Below are 14,616 nucleotides of genomic sequence, written 5' to 3'. Positions count from 1 at the left end.
GTCAGGTTTTACTCGAGGGGTTATTCGGTCAGGGGTTACTCGGTCATGGGTTACTCGATTTACTCTGTCAAGATTTAATTTAGGGGTTACTGATAAGAATGGTGTCCTTCGAACAAGTGTATTATTCCGATAGAGGGTTCAGAATTATTAGAAAGCTAGCTAATTATTCAAAGAGGTCAACTGATCAGAATGCCTAGTTGGAGGTCGCTTCCGATCAGTAATATTAATCCATAATTAATATTACAGCTTAATCTTGCCTGAACCCTTCGGGTCACACCCAAGCAACTAACGATCCAATACGACGAATTAATTCGGAAGGAATTAATGAGTCTCTCAAGTATTAAATATTTAAACGTCGGAAATCGAGCTAGGAGTGTCGAAACCGAGCGTCGCAAGTAGAGTCGAATTAATAAAAGACGAGACGGTAAAATCAATAATTAATCAACAAGTTACCAAAATACCCTAGCATCGGAATGCCCCAAGCAAACCGAGTGCTATGGGCACTTGGGATAGCATGGTGGCAAGCATGCGCACCACACCGAGCCTCGGCTAGCTCGTGGGTGCTGCGGCATGCTAGTGCACCACTGCTAGCATTGTTTCTAGCACATGGCTAGCAAGCCGTGTTAGCATGCGCGAGCAGCAGCAATAAGCTAGCAGTGCTAGCTAGCTAGCAGCGCGCTAGCGTGCTAGCACTGCTAGCAGTGTGGCACGCAATGCCATGGGCTAGCAGCCCGCAAGCATGCGAGGAGTGCTGGGCCGAGGCAGCAGCATTGCCGCACATGCGTGCACCCAATTGCAGGCCTAGCCGAGCGCACCAAGTGCCAGCAAGGCTGCTTGGCGCCCAAGACATGGCCTGCCATGTGCAGCCACACATTGAAGCCGAGAGAAATGAGAGATGGCAGTTTTGGAAGTCTTGGGGATTAAGGTTTGGTCCCCTCCTCCCCTTGTGGTCCTCACCTAACCTCTCCTTGTGTAATTGCCACTTGTTGATTAATTAGTTGTTTGCTATTTTCTTTTATTTTTTATTTAAAAATAAAAAGGGAAAATTGATTTTACCAACTCTCCCACATTGATGGAAGAATGGAATTCTCTCATGACATTCTCTATAAATACCCACCTTGGGATTTGGAGAAAGTCACTTGAGTAGGAACTCAATAAGGCATCTCCACTTGAGAGAAAATCTTTAAGTTCATATAAAACTCGAGTAGTGTTTTGGTCCGACTTGGCTAAACTCCAAGTAAGAGACCGGTCGGGGTCGAGTTACGGGTGGATACTGTAGGAGGTCTCTGCGCTTGCAAGACTTGGGTTTGAAGTAAGAGCTCCGAGTGAGAGCGAAGCACGCGGCAAGGGTAAGATCGTCTTTTCTCTCTTTCTTGTTATTTATGTCGTTTTAGTTATATTAATTGTGAGCGGGTCTTGGGGTCGAGTTTTGTTCCGCGGTGAGTTGGACTCATCGAAACCCAACAGCGGTATCGGAGCCTTGCTCATTTATTTTTGTAACTAAAAATTTTCAAGGGTTTAAAAATGATTTAATTTCTGGTTATGTTGCTAATTAGATTAGTAGCTCGATTTTACTAATTTTACTCTCGTTTTATAAAGAACTTTTTGCTCCAGATCCTAGATTTTCGCCGAAGACTAGTGAATTTTAAGTGGAATCGATATTCTGGAAACATTCTAATTCTTCTAGGGTTACGAAAAAGCCAAATTCTGCCCATAAATGCCTGTTTCGAGGGATTTTTCGTTTTGACGGAATTTTTTAAATCTTTAAACCTTGAATCTTAATGGCATATTAATTGTGATTATGCATTTGGTTCTTTCCTTTATGCTTCTGCAATTTTAGACCACTTTTGAGCATAATTACTTGGTAGTAATTGGTGCTTAATAGTTGGCTCAAATTTTCACATAATTGCAAATAAATTGCTTTAAGTATGAAAAGTTTGTTTCTTGAGGCTCATAAGTACTAAAGATTCAATCTTTAATTATTTTAAGTGATTGAAACTTTGTGTTACTAAATTCCATGTATGAACTTTTTGCTTTAATCATTTATTAAGTTGATTGGAATCATAAAGTTTCAATCTTGTGATAGAATTTTAATTAATCTTCATATTGGAAGATATAATTTTCAAGGATTCACAAGTTAAAGTTGGAATCATTATTTAAATATTTTTGTTCATAATTTCAACTCTCTCTTTAATTTTGTCAAATCTCATAATTAATTTATGTTGGTTAAATTAATGTTGAGAACAACCCTATTCATTTTGTTGCATCAAGTTGAACCAATTTTATTAAAGAATAGTTCTTGGAAATAATTTTGGTTTTGTGCACTTGAATGAATTTATTAAGTTGGACTTGTTATATTTTTCATTTTTGCTCATTAAATTAGTTCTAAAATTAATTTGGAATTAATTACATAAGTCACGCAAAACTTCGGAATTAATTTCGACAGTATAGCACGCAGACCAAGGCAAAACCACCCTCAGCCAACCGGGCTGCACAGGTGCCCGCATGTGGCTGCCAAGGGTTGGCTGGGCTTGGTGCGTGGCTGATGCGCAGCATGGCACAGCAACGCAGTAGCAACATGCGTGGTTGTGCGCGCCTTGCGCGCCACAACTGTGCGTGTGTGCGTGCGTTGCTTGCTGCGGTTGTGCGTGTATGTGCGCTGCTTGGTGCATGTGGGTGGCTGTGTGTGTGCGGGTGTGTTGCTTGCTTGCGGCATGGTGCGCGCACAACAGCAAGCTCGAGTGGCCTTTGTGGCCACGAGTCGCAAGCACGTCCCGTAGGGAGCACAACGCGTATGCGATGCTTTAGGCTATGGGTGTGACGCTTGGCTCAGGCCACAGCTGCGTGCGCGACCCCTTACTAGGCACCCATGCCCCGGTGTTTAGCACACCAAGCCGAAAGGCTTGATGTTAGAGACTTTGGGGTTTTAGGGTTATGCTAATTTTTGCGTTTTGCCAATTTTAATTATTTTAATTAAAAATTTTGGAGGTTAGGCCTCGGTTGTGAGCGGCTCTTGCAAAATTTTATTTTGGCAAAATTTTGGGTTTACCGGCTTAATTAATTGGATTAATTAAGATGGATGCAGAATTTAGTGGGAGCTTCAATTTTAATTGCGCTTAATCACATAATTGGTTAAACAACTTTGACTAGTTTTAATTTGGCGCGTTAATCGGACTAACCACCTAAATTAGTTACTAGTTTATGCGTGTTTGTGCATTGTTACTTGTTTATCATTGTAAAATGCATGGGCCATTCACATATAGTGAATGGATGAATGGAATGTATATCCTCTCACAGGTTTTATAAAATGGCAACTAGTGGGGCCCGATTAGGATAGAAAATACGGAATGCGTTCCGTCATGTATTTTTGTAAATCTAAATACGGTATGGGAACCGTTGAGTATTTTTGTACCTTAATATTTAGATTAGTCCTAATCGTAGATACTAGTATTTACATTATTTTGGTTATGTCTTGAAGACGGAAGTTCTTGGAAGACGAAGCCATGAAGTTGCAAAAGAAGACCCTTGAAGACTTGAAGACTCAAGGGGTCATGCTAGTTGCCAAATGCATCATTTACTTATGTTTTCGATATATATTTATGCTTATATATATGAATAATATGTTAGATGCATGTTTAGGATTTCGAAAGTTGTGATGATTAATTAAGTTTACTTAAATCAAAGAACATAGAAACCCTAGGTCCCTAAAATATTGAGTAAAATTTGTCATTCCAAAACAACACTTACCGACCTATTGAGAGTAGTGACAGGCTACGCCAAAGCAAGGCATCACTATTACTCCTAGGAAACGTAAGGTATACCGGGTATGCATGTTGGTTTTAGTTATACTCAACGATATGAGTGATGGAGTCTTAAAGTGTCGTGGCAAAGTGGATAAGTTGTTGAGAGAGCATTAGATGCGACGATTTATCTATCCAAGAGTGGCTTGGAGCCATTAGCAAAGAGTTGCTTACCTTAGAATATTAAGTGTTAAGACAACCCAAAGCATGCTTAACTACTCATTGATTCTTTGGATCTTGGAATCGACTTATTCTCATCAAATGGGGACAATTTAATGTGTGAATAAGACTTTAAATAAGTTTGATAAATATGCATGAATTCAATCTTATTTAAGAATTATGAATGGTTTTTCATTTCAAATTCTTTGAATTGTAGAACCATTTCTGCAAATAACTCAAACAACCAATTCTCATTGCGCTCAATTCTCGACAAGGAGAAGTTGAGTGGGCCAAATTTTCTTGATTGGCAAAGGAACTTGCGTATAGTTCTCGTGCAAGAGCAAAAGGAATACGTCCTTGATGAGGAAATGCCCGAGACTCCTAATGAGGAAGTGGCTCAGGCTGCCCTAAACCGATGGCAAACTGCCAATCGGGATGTCAAATGCATCATGTTGGCCACTATGTCTCCCGACCTTCAGAAGACTTTCTTTGAGAAGGAGACAACTTTTAAGATCATTTCTGAGCTTCAGAACATGTTCCAAGAGCAGATCCGAACTGAAAGGAGACAACCCACAGGCAGATCCTTGAGAGTAAGCTCTAGAAAGGAGAGCCGGTCAGCCTACATGTACTCAAAATGATAGGATTATTTGAGAACATGGAAAGGCTTGACGCAGGGTATTCAACCGAGATGGCAATTGACATCATTCTCCACTCGCTGCACAAAGGCTATGATCAGTTCAAGATGAACTATAACATGCACAGCATGGAGAAAACCCTCACCGAGCTTCATGGTATGTTGAAGCAAGACAAGAAAACGCTCAAGGATGAGGGGAAGCATGATATGCTCATGATAAAAAAGGGCAAGCCGTTCAAACGCTCAGGCAAGAAGAAGAAAGGCTTCAAGGGGAAGGGTAAGAAGACCTTTCCATCTAAGCCAAAAGCTATCAAAGATAACAAGGACAAGAAGAAGGTAGCATCTTCTAAATCTAATTTCGAATGCTTCTATTGCAAGAAGAATGGACATTGGAAGAGAGATTACCTCAAATTCAAGGAAGATAAGAAGAACGGAACTTTCGCTTCTAGATCAGGTATATTCGTTATAGACTTAAACTTCACTAGCTCAGCATCATGGGTATTAGATACTAGATGTGGCTCACACCTTTGTTCCAATTCTAAGGGACTAAGGAATAATAGGAGGCTAGCGAAGGGAGAGGTTGAACTCCGGGTCGGCAATGGAGCCAGAATTGCGGCCGTATCCGTAGGAACTCTCAGCTTGTCTTTGCCCTCCGGGCTAGTTTTGGAACTTGAAAACTGTTATTATGTTCCTAACATTACCAAAAACATTATTTCAATTTCGACATTGGACGCCAAAGGTTTTGAATTTCGAGTAAAGGACAATGAATGTTCGTTTTATCTCGATAATGTTTTATATGGTATTGCACATTCTGAAAATGGTATTTATGTGCTTTTGTTAGACAAACAAGTTTATAATGTTAATAATACCACCAAGAAAGCTAAGACCATTGAGTCAAATGAGACATACTTGTGGCACTGTCGTCTTGGCCACATTAACATCAAACGCATCAAGAAACTTGTATAGGAAGGTGTTCTTGACTCATTCGATTTACAACTGTTTGAGAATTGCGAAGGATGTTTATTAGGTAAGATGATAAAGCAGCCATTCTCCAAGTTGGGCGAAAGGGCAGGTGACTTGTTGGGCCTAATACACACCGATGTATGTGGACCAATAATGAGCACAACCACAAGAAACGGTCATCGATATTTTATCACCTTCACAGACTACTATAGTAGATATGGATATGTCTACCTTATGTCGCACAAATCTAAATCGTTTGAAAAGTTCAAAGAATTTCTGAGTGAAGTTGAAAATCAGCTTGGCAAGAAAATCAAAGCCCTTCGATCGGATCGAGGTGGTAAATACTTGAGCCAAGAATTCGATGACCATCTAAAAGAAACGGGTATACTTTCAGAATTGACACCTCCAGGAACTCCACAATGGAACGGAGTATCCGAAAGGAGAAATCGAACCTTGCTGTACATGGTACGATTAACAATGGGTCTTAGTGATCTTCCTATCTCTTTTTGGGGACACGCACTTCTAACCGCGGCGCTAACACTGAATCGTGCTCCATCAAAAGCTGTGGAAAAGACTCCATATGAACTATGGACGAAGAAACCTCCAAGGTCGTCTTTTCTCAAGATTTAGGGATGCGAAGCATATGTCAAGAAATTAATTTCTGACAAACTTCACCCCAAATCTGACAAGGTTTTCTTTGTGGGCTACCCAAAAGAAACCAAAGGGTATTACTTCTACAATAAATCCGAGTACAAAGTATTTATTGCTCGCGATGGTGTCTTTTTGGATAAGGAACACCTTTCCAAAATGACAAGTGGGAGGAAAATCAAACTTGATGAAGTTCGAGAGGACGAGCAAAAAAATCAAATTGACAGTCAAAGTGCTCAAACAGCATCTGTTGATGCTGACGCTGGTCAAAATGTGCAAAGTCAAACCGACAATGCAAATGCTCAGTCTATTACCCTACGTAGGTCGCAGAGGCCAAGGTCTCAACCTGATATGTATCTTGGTGTTGTATTAACCGAGAATCAAGACATCTTGGTAGTGGATGGAGACGAACCAGCAACCTACAAGCAAGCGACGACGAGCATCGACTCTGCTAAATGGTAAGAGGCCATGAGATCTGAAATGGATTCCATGTTTGAAAATCAAGTTTGGGACTTGGTTGACTTACCCGAAGGTTACACACCTATCGGATGTAAGTGGATTTTCAAATTGAAAACCGACAAAGATGAAAATGTATTCATTTACAAAGCTAGACTGGTAGCAAAATGTTACATGCAAATTCATGGTCTTGGGGTCGGGTTTTGTTCCGCGATGAGTTGGACTCATCGAAACCCTACAGTTACTTGAGGGGTTCGGTTAGGGGTTACTCGGTCATGGGTTACTTGAGGATTTCGATTAGGGGTTACTCGGTCAAGGGTTACTCGATCAAGGATTACTCGAGTTAGTCGGTCAAGGGTTTACACGAGGTGTTCAGTAACTCGGTTAGGTTATTTAAGGGGTTACTCGGTCAGAAGTAACTCAAGTAACCCCTGACCGAGTAACTCGAGTAACCTGGCCACACAATGTGACCAGCCACACAGAAAAATCCCCCCATATAAAAATGAGGTGGCTAGTGGCGTAAGTAGAAATGATGGAAAAAAATATAACTTAATGTGGGTATTGATTGTTAGTTCAATGACTTGAATTATTTTTCAAATCTTTCCATACAATTTAAGAATAAAAAAAAAGTCGTTTTCAAGTTTTACTTTATATATCATTATTTTGAGGGTTAAAAATATATAATTAAGACATATTTATAAGTAAATTCATTATTACTCATTAAATTATTTTATTTTAAAATTTTGTGAAATGAATATGAGTATCAAGATTTGTAAGTCGTGCATCGCACGGGTTCTATACTAGTTATGTTATCATTTATCAACAATGTATATTATTATCATTCTCATTGCTTGAAAATTATGAATGTAGTCATTAGTTACATTTGAAGCCCAATTTTACAATTTTGTAGAATCGTACGATTACGATTCGATTCTACCCCACTCACCGATTCAAATCCCGATTCTATTAACTATGTTCTATACAATTTTTTAAGTATTTTTTAAGATATTTTTATAAATTATGATAAGTTTTATTCATTAAATTTTTTATCATGTTACTTTTTAAGGGAAAAAAATTAAAATACAAAAAGTTTTTGGCTGCAACACGTTACTTTAGGGATAATTATTCCAGTGATTACTTTCGTATATATTATAAATAGATAGTTCTCTATTACATGAACTCAACATTTTTCCCTTTATACCCGTGCCCTTTATACCTATGTCAACTCGACACGAACTTGACACGGTTAAGAAATGTGGGTCGGAATAGGCGGTTTACACTAGGATACGACATTGAAGAAAAAAGATAAAATTACGTAGTTGTTTAAGCTCTGCAACTTCCAATGGCTTCTTCCCGACATTTATATTTTTTTCTCTCTTCTATCATGTGCATTTGATAAAAATATCTTAAGTTTTTTATCTTTCCTTTTTCCTAATCACATAGCCGTAAGTAGGGGTGAACACGGTTTGATTTGGAGCTCTTTGAGTCCATGCCAAACTAAACCGCAAAATACAGTTTGGTCAATTTTTCAAACCAAACCAAACCATATTAGTATTGAAACTAGACCAAACCACACCATATTAGTATTGGAGTGGTTTGGTTTGCGGTTTATGATGAGACGACATTTTTAAATTGAAAAATAATACTTCATTAACTAAAATAAAGTTTAAATAATTAGCCCAAAAGAATTTAATCATATACCACTAATCCACTGTACCCTGTTGTATTTTGATTTTTATGTTTCTTTTTATTTATTATTTTTAATATATACTACCTTCGTTTTTATCAGTTGACACGTTTTGACTTTAGCACTATTCACACATCTCTCTTTGACCATGTTTTGTTATTCATATGTGAAGAAAAATATATTCGAGTCGGATCTTGTTAGATTCGTCACAATGTATATTTTCAAAATATCAACATTTTATAATTTTGTTTATCGGTAATTAAAGATATTAATGATTGAATTTGTGCATTGGCAAACATGAGTAAAGAAACGTGTCAACTAAAAAGAAATGGAGGAAGTAATAATTATTTTTTTTATTTAAAAATTATACAAATATTAAAATGTGGTTTATTGGTTTACAGTTTGGTTTGGTATATAATTTTTGAAATCCAAACCAAACCATAAACCGTATTTACAAAAAATCCGAAACCAAATCGTATTTTTATAAACCGTAAACCAACCAAATCGCTAAAATACGGTTTGATCTAGTTTGATTACGGTTCATACCAAACTGTGTACAACCCTAATAGTAAGTCACTTCAAAAGGTTTATATTTTTTATTTATTTATGTTACACTAAGGTGGTGGCCACATTTTTGATTCAATATGTGAGAGCGTAAAGGCCTTAAACCCGGTCAACAAATTTGAGCCTCTATTATTTTTACAATAGTACCAATGATAATTATTATTGTACTTTTTTTTTCAACTCATATTAAATGAGATTTATTAGTTTACTAGTTTTGTGCCCGTGCAATGCCCGGGTTATTTATTGAATTTTAAGATAAATTTTTAATCTATATATCAAATTTTAAAATATATCATTAATACAAAATTAGTTAGGAATTGATGTACTTTTATGAAAATTTGCTATCTAGTAGGTATGTAATGACTAATAATAATGTTGATGAAAATGTTCGATTTAATACAGTAAAAAAAATAAAAAATTAGCAAAAAATAAATTAAATAAAATAAATGTTCAAAGCCCGTTGGGTTGAACGGAACCCAAAACTTTGGGCAAGGGTTGAACATTTCTTGGCTCGTAACCTGAAGTGACCCAATCCGAGATGACTCATCACCAGTAATAAAATTCTATTAGATTGTGAAGTATATTATTTTAACCGATTAGTATATATATTATAAATGTATGTTTTACGCTTTGAACTACTTTCTTCGCTCCAAAAAATATTATGATATAAAAAATAAATTTAAATGATAATTTTTGAGAATTATCAATTTGTACATTTGAAATATTGATATTTTATCGAAAATAAAACTCTAAACTAACTATTTTATCCTAAAATTCTATCCAAATAGAATTCTAAACTAACTTTTTTACCTTATGAAGTCTATTTAATTCTATCCAACGTGGCGCGACACTTTCGCCAAGTGTCGCTGCCTCGTGGCCTGGCTAAAAGTTTAGCTTTATATATTAGTTATATGATATGATTATTACTATTAGTCTTTAATGAAGTATCTATTTTTTTTAATTTTATATTATATATATATATAGGAATCAATCTCAGCCGTTTAAGAGGAAGGCTCATGTAAGAACCCTCCTCTATATAAGAACCAATCTTATATAGGAATCAATCTCAGCCGTTTATTAGTTTTAATCTAACCGCTCAAATTCATCTTAATAATGACATTTATGTAATATTTAGGATCTTGTACAATCTAAATTTTCCCTTTCAAACAAAACTACGTTCTTCTGTTTCTCTCTCCTCACGCTACTTGCTTCTCTCTCCTCGGCAGTCAAAACTTCATCAGATTAATCAAAAAAATCTCGGCTTTTGGATAAATGATTGTAAGTTTATCAATTGTTTTAGATTTTTATTTTTTGTTTTGATTTTTTGTTCGATTTTATGCGATTTTATTTGTTAAATTCATCAATTTTCCCTGATTTTTTGTTCGATTTTTGCGATCCATTCTATTTCTTGATTTCATGTTATTCATCAATTTTTGCGATTAATTTTTCAGATTTTTGCGATTTTTTTTATTTCCAGCTTTTGCGATTTTTCCTGATCTTTCCCCCTAATTTCATCAATTTCGACTTTAACTTTTTCGATTTTTTTTGGTTTTTTATTTACGATTTCATCTGCTCGTTTATTAGGAGTTATGTTTAATTTATAATATTTGTGTTTGTGATTGATTTTTTGGATGATATTATGCTAAATATATATCCAGTATTTTCACATATTGATTCAGTCTGATGTTATATATTTTCTAGAATTCTGTTATTTTTGCCAATTTCACTTTGAATAGATTATTGCAAAATCTGTCAATTTTCTAGTTACATTGTCAATTGAACTTGCTTCATTTGTGTTTGATGAGGAGAGAAAAATTAATTAGAACATAAGCATAGTGGATTTACAAGAAATTCTTTGAAGCAAAAAGAATCTAAACAATGAATATAATTAGAACACACAAGTATGCTCTACAAAACTTATGCATGGCTTGTGTTCTAACCTTTCAAAGTGGATGGAATAGCTTGAATAATGCACATGTCTACCTTAGTTTCATCATTAAGCTACCTTCTTTGTACAACCTTAGAACAACTATAATTAACCGACTTTTATATTTTAAAGTTGCTATTCAATTTGATGTATGCTGTTGATATATTGCTACTTAGTAGTCTTTTTGTGGTGCCACAATATGTTCTAAGCTTGGCAAATTTGGCACCAAGAAGCCTAGCAACTCGAACTCTATGGACGAGTCGAAAACAAGCTTAACTAGGAAACGGTTTTGACAGCACCAAGCCGAAATAAACATCCTTTTAAATGCTTTTATCTGCAAGCAATAGCATGCACTCCGTATTTTTTCAAGGATTACTCTATGGACTCATGTCCTTTAGTGGTTTCTATAGTTAAAAAGAAAATAATAATAAAAAAATATATCATGGCTATTAAAGTTGGTGAAGTTCTATGTTACTAATGGGCATTGATCAGGTTACGGTTGTACTTCCCGAGTCTATTTCAGACCCCCTTTTGTCTAGAAATGTTGCTGCTTGGTTTGTTCTAATACTGTCTTTTACTTTAAGTCTTTTTATTTTCTGTAGTGTAAAAGGTCCCTGTTGGACCTGTTAGGCCTTTGTGGGGGTGCCATGAACACTAACTTTTCCCTGATTGCTTCATGGCAGCCTTCCTCTTTTTTTCTTATAGTTTAGAACATTAAGCAACTTTAGAACATATCGTAATTCACTGTGTTCTAAAGTTTTCCTTCTATGTTCTAAAGTTTTCTCTCTATGTTCTAAACTTTACCCTATAGATTTTTAATTAATCTCTCTATGTTCTAAACTATATCCTTTATTTCTAAAATCATTTACTATGTTCTAAACTATATCCTTTTATGTTCCAAAATAGTTAACTATGTTATAAACTTTACCCTTTATGTTCTAAAGTAGTTCACTATGTTCTAAGCAAAAGAAAATTTAGATCATAACTATGTTTTAAAGTATTTCACTATGTTCTAAGCTTAGAAAATAAAGTATTTACTACGTTCTAAGCAAAAGCAAATTTAGAACATTATTCACTATGTTAGAGAGTGGGATCAACCTCAATGGTGGCCAGAAGCAAAGGATCCAACTTGCTAGAGAAATAATCTTTCATGATGATGATGTGTATCTTTTAGATGATGTTTACGTCGTTGTAGACACATATTGGTTCAAATATATTCAAGTTCAATTCTGTCAAATAATTATATGATGACTTCTTGTACAACGACAAAATTGTGCTACTTTTAACTCATAAAGTTGACTTCTTGTACAACGCAGATCACATATTTGTAAGCTTTATGCATGGTTATAGTGCTTTCAAATAAGTTCTTATGTTGTATTTGTAAGATGTATGCATTATCGGTATATATATAAGCAACAACAAAATACCTCTTTTCCACGCTTCACCCAATTTCTCAAGTCTAGTTTAATTTAATGAAATAAATGTTGTACATACATTAGCCTACTAGCTCAACGGGTAGAGCATTGTGCAAATGCACAAAAATGTGGGTTCGAATCCCACGTAGGTTCATTCGTGTAATGTGGAGACGAGAGTTTTGTATAAGAGTTTAGTTGTAGCATAGTTGTTCGAATACATTGATCGAACCAACAGACATGTTCCTATAAAAAAAAAAGATTGGTATCCGAATCATACCGAATACACACCTGTCTTCTCATATCCCCACACAAACATGTCGTCAAGATTCAGAGCCATCAACAAAAGCTGAATGTTTTGTTTGTATAACTTAGTGCTAATTAGATTTTTTTAATTATTTTTAGAGATAACCTATATAGGAATCAAACCTACATCCTCTATGCATTTTCATAGTGCTCTACCACTTGAGCTAATAGGTTTAAGCATACCCATCAATTAAATAAATAAATAAATAGTGTAATCAAATCTAAAATTTAACCATTACAATAACCCTATGTTCTAAGTTTTTTATCCTATGTTCCACATATTTTTCATATGTTCTAAAACCTATAATCTAATTTATTTTCCCTATGTTCAAAATTTTATATCTTATGTTTAAAACATATGTTTTGATTTTTTCCCCTATGTTCTAATTTTTTGTAGCCTATATTCTAATTCCTACTTCTATTCTAATTTTTTTTCCCCTACATTCTAACTTCTAAGCTATATTCATTTTCTTTTCGTGTGTTCTAACTTTTTCTACCTATGTTCTAATTTTTTTTGTATGTTCTAAAATTTTTGTATGTTCTAAATTTTTTTTGTTATGTTCTAAACCTTTTTGTATATTCTAAATTTTTTCTAATGTTCTAATTTTTTTTTCTATGTTCTAAATTTTTTTTCCTATGATCTAATTTTTTATTATGTTCTAAAATTTTTCTGTCTTGTTCTAAATATTTCTTCCTAATTTAGTCTATGTTCTAAATTTTTCCGCCTATGTTCTAAATTTTAGTCTATGTTCTAAAATTTTTTCTTATGTTCTAAATTTTTCCGCTTATGTTCTAAACTTTTTTTCCTATGTTCTAAACTCTTTTCCTATGTTCTAAACTTTTTTCACCCTATGTTCTAAATTTTCTGTCTATGTTCTAATTTTTTTTTCTACGTTCTACTTCCTATGTTCCAATTTTTTTTTAAATATGTTCTAAATTTTTTTTCCTATGTTCTAACATTTTTCCTCTAACATATGTTCTAAATTTTTTTCTATGTTCTAATTTTTTCTCTATGTTCTAATTTTTTTTTTCCTATGGTCTAAATTTTTTCCCTATGAAGTTTTAAAGTAAAGCTAATAAAGGTGAAGACATATATACCTTGTTGCTGATTTTCAATTTGAATATATTTTAAAAACTGACTCCTCTTTTAGCTTACAATAGTTTTGTAGATGCCATATATTTGTTCTATATAACAAATAACAAATCTCAAAATTCAAGAGTTCAGAGAAGACTTTTATATCTTGTTCTCAAGGCAAAGCAAAATAGTGCAATCTCTAAAAAAACAATAAGCTTCATAAGGCAGCCAACTTGATTAATCAACAATACCCAAGATCACGTAAATGTATCTTATACTTTGTATGTGGATTCGTGATAGAAATTACCATACAAAAAACAAGTCAACCAACAAGATTTTGATTATATCTTTCAAAGGTTGAGACAGGAGACGCATGTTAAGCTAAAGGAAGGTACAAGGACGTCTTTGCAATCACGGAGCAAAGACAACTCAACTCTGCTACCATAGATTTTCAAACTGTAAACAACAACATTTGCCACATATTCCTACAAATACAACATCTAAAACCAACCGTTCAAAAGAGTTTCCATATCTTTTACCAAATGCTAGTAACACCTTCAGTTAACTAAGTCATATTCACTCCTAGCATCAACAAACACTCTATCAGTAGGATTGTGGAGCCTCATGATATTATTTAGTTCCACGTCAAAACTAATTATTGATTTTTGACATCATCAATGTATTCGAACATATACTTTAGAGCATAATACTACTAATTTTAGAACATAACAGTTAATCTTTAGAACATAATTCCAATTTCTAAATTACAAAAACATAAATTATCAGAATTTAACATGTTAATCATACAAATACAGATTATTAGAACACAAACATAAACAGTTGCTGCAAATTTGATAAGGTTTTGAAATTAGCAAAAATCAAACGAAAAAGCCATATTAATACATAAAATTCTTCAAAATAGTCAAATTATCAATTACCTTTACATTTGGCGCTAATTTCTGTACGTTTTTATGTTCTTCTCCTC

This window comes from Chenopodium album, chromosome 11 (genome assembly GCF_948465745.1).
Source record: "Chenopodium album chromosome 11, dcCheAlbu1.1, whole genome shotgun sequence".
Taxonomy (NCBI): Eukaryota; Viridiplantae; Streptophyta; class Magnoliopsida; order Caryophyllales; family Amaranthaceae; genus Chenopodium; species Chenopodium album.
The sequence above is the reverse complement of the archived record's forward strand: the minus strand, read 5'-3'. Positions refer to the sequence as shown.